The sequence below is a fragment of the Sinocyclocheilus anshuiensis genome, unplaced genomic scaffold, assembly GCF_001515605.1.
Source record: "Sinocyclocheilus anshuiensis isolate Anshui unplaced genomic scaffold, SAMN03320099.WGS_v1.1 scaffold2067, whole genome shotgun sequence".
NCBI lineage: Eukaryota > Metazoa > Chordata > Actinopteri > Cypriniformes > Cyprinidae > Sinocyclocheilus > Sinocyclocheilus anshuiensis.
Genome location: NW_015540844.1, coordinates 230,698 through 234,174, shown reverse-complemented (window position 1 = coordinate 234,174; position 3,477 = coordinate 230,698). Strand labels below are relative to the sequence as shown.

At 39.7% G+C, this 3,477-nt stretch overlaps 1 long non-coding RNA gene across 1 annotated transcript; it reads left to right on the top strand.

Moving 5' to 3' along the window:
• Positions 1–542: 542 nt before the first annotated feature.
• LOC107687593 (uncharacterized) lies at positions 543–2,156 on the top strand. Its single transcript, XR_001634144.1, has 3 exons — positions 543–795; positions 1,142–1,390; positions 1,494–2,156. It is a non-coding gene; the product is annotated as an uncharacterized LOC107687593 (long non-coding RNA).
• Positions 2,157–3,477: the final 1,321 nt, after the last annotated feature.

Sequence of the window (3,477 nt, the reverse complement as noted above, 5' to 3'; positions counted from 1 at the left end):
ACACTGAGATAGACCTCTCCTTATCTCTGCATGTACCGTCCCATTTTGACACACACTGGACGTGACCTCTTTAACAGCCTTGTGTCTGTGTTTTAGAGCTATTTTGCAAGTATAGAAAAAATGTGAAACAATACCACAGTGTGTGCAAGGTTGTGTGTGCATATGTGATTATTTGTGTGTTTGGTTTGTCACATGTTTGCCCAGACTCCATGCTCAGTAATCCCACTCTTTTGCCAATATTTCTGCTCAATCTGGTTTCATCAGGTCAGGATTAGCAGAGATTAGTCAAATGCCCAGCCGCTGGTGTGCACATTCACTCATTCATTAATGATGTTAATGTTTCTGTCATCAGAATGGCAGCGCATCACGTTTCTGTTGCAATAGTTTTCAACCCCAAACCATTCGTATTAAACTTTGGTGTGCAACTTGTCATGCACCATTTGTGCTCCAGATGCTATCAGGACTTTGACCTGGTAAATCCCATCGACTAACATTGAAATATCGACTCAAACCATATTTAGAGACTAGAATAGACTTGGTTGGGTAAGACCCTGCCTGGAATACCAGGCTGATACATTTGTGCTGATACTGTCTGAATATATGTCTGGCTTTTGGAAAATAATAGTCACGACAGCTGAACTATTATCTGTCATTCTAGCAGAGGACTTTGAATGACGGACAGTGACTCAAAATAAATTTACCATGGGAGGAGGTTGCAACACAGGGATTGGACACTATTGTTCATCGTCAAAGCTAATACTCCAGCTAGAAAAGAGGCTTAGCCTGGACAGACTGGTGAGTAGGAAACAAATTCTCAAAATTACCCCCTTTTTCTGGTCCATTTTAATGCCATAATCATTCCCACATGCCTCATGACAACAAACGATTGACAGGAGACTACAAGGGAGAGAAAATGGGTTCAGGAACTAACCTAACAATTAATTTGAATTTAATTTAGCAGATTTTGACATTCCAATGATGTAGAATTCATGTGAAATGGAATGACACTATATAGTGCTTAAGTATAGTAATAGCTTAGCCACAAAAATGGCATTGGACTAATCTAAATCATCTGTTGTGGGACTGTGTTGAATTTTATTGAAGTCAGTAAATTCCTCTTCCTCTCATCCTATGTCCATAGCCAATTCAATCCATTCAAAACTTTGCCCAACCTCGATTAGCACTACAGCTCAGTGTATCAGGAATGTATGCATTAACCACTTAGTTTCCCAAGGGAGACTCTTTTTATGTCATCTGAAATAACAGGACAGGCTGTTCGGAAATCGGGAGAAAAAATGGCATTGTCATCAATAACAAGGTAGTTTCATCATACACAATGAACGATCCATATCACCACTTAAATATTGGACATTCTCACTCTAAAAGAAATGTAAGTATGGTACTGCAAAAATGTTCTATGCAAATCCAAGTTACACTGTTAATCCTGTTTTAGCAGATGTTCATATGAAATGACCTGAGATTACCTTGAACAGATGGTGGCATTGGTCAACACTTTGAACAGCTCTACAACACACCTTAACATATCATGGAGTCCACAACTTGATGCTTACCTTGATTTTTCCAAATGGGATGTGTGGTTTAACATCCTTGTTGGTCTTGGAACAACATTCCCATCAACTAATCAGATTTTAGGATTAGGTTTAAGGCTGGGACTTACCAAACTGACGGTTGGCCGTTGACCAATGTTGGCCATCGGCGAGCGTCTGTCAGGCTAGTTTTTGTGGTGTGTTCCACACGTTGGTGGCAGTTTGCCCAATTCGGCATGTTAAACCGGTGTCATGGGAACTGTGATTGGATATTCAGAGTCAGTGCATGAGAATTAAAGCAAAAGTGATGAAAACGAGCAAGTAAATAGAGATGGCACAGACAGAAGGCTGTTCTAATGTTCTCTGGACCATAACCACCATAGACATTGAGGGGGACAAGTAAACCTCCCCTGCCCACCCTCCATGAACTGTATATATCCAGAGTGAGGAAAAGGGCTCAAAAAATCACTCTGGATCCCTCACATCCAAGCCATCTCCTTTTTGAACTTTTACCGTCTGGCCGGCGCTACAGAGCACTGAACACCAGGACTGCCAGACAAGAAATGTTTCCTTCCCCAGGCAAACTACCTCATGAACATTTAAATGCTCTCCCCTACTGTTTAATAAAAAGATGTGCAATACCACTTTTTATTTACTTAATACTACCCTACATCTTATTCCATTCCTTGTCAATTGTATTCCATTCCATTTATATATGACAACTATGCATAACATTTTTTGCCTTTTTTCTGTTTATATATATATATATATATATATATATATGTATGTGTGTGTGTTTTATTCACATATCTTTATTTTTTATTATCTGTGTGCTGTTGTTGTTGTTTCTGTGTACTGGAAGCTTCTGTCACCAGAACAAATTACATGCAAACATACCTGGCATTAAAGCTCTTTCTGATTTCTGATTCTGAATAACATTATATAGGCTATTTAATGTGCATAGTGATTTCAATATTGTTTTTAGTAAAAGACTGAAATCTCTGCAGGAGTAAATATTTAGTATATGAATGTGGAGGCAAAAGTGCCGTTGCTCTGATTTGATCGTTATTTTAGCAATAACAAGAGGATCCTTCAACAATAATAATACACAAACGTCTGTTCTAGGCTCCCAGTCTACATATTCTATTTAACAGTAAGAGGCTAATGGCCAGCACACGTCTCATTTCAAACACTGGCCTACATAATCATAACTAATTGTAGAAAATAAATTGTACAAGCAAAATTCATGCCTTGCAGTAAGAGAATGAACAGTAAAAGAATTAGGAGAAAATACATTAAGGGAATAAATCTATACTTTAGGATATATGCTACATTTTGAGAAAAAATGAACTTTCTATACATCTTAACTTACCAACTTTTGACAATTAACTTAGTTATTCGTTTTATCAACTGTCTACCACAAACAAACAAACAAAAACTCTACAGAATCCTTTGCGCTCTCTGAGCGTTTTGGTGTGCAAAGTCTTTCACTGCAGCTTTTATCGATGTTGCAAGCACGAGAATTCTCAATACTCAGAAGAGCTGAGCTCTACAGTCTTTCCCTTTCAAGGGAACTTCGAACTGCGTCCTCTAGGGGTCGCTATGGGGGAACGCCTCGTCGTGACCCGTGTCTGAAGCATACATTGAAAAACACCAACAACACGTTGGCCGGCGACAGCCCATGATGTCACTACCGGTGCGATTATAGTATAAATATTTTGCTGGATTCAGAAACCAGGTGCTCGACTGGCAGTGTTACCTCCCTCGTCGATATTGTGTCCAGCCGGTATGATAGCCCTTGTTCCGGCTTTATGCTTCCTGGACCATGCGGCCAGGTCAGAGGCTTCTGTGGGAGACTTCTTGATCATCACGCCCCCGGCACGACACTGCAAAAAATTCCTGGATGTCCGCGAAGTTTTTGTGAAAGAAA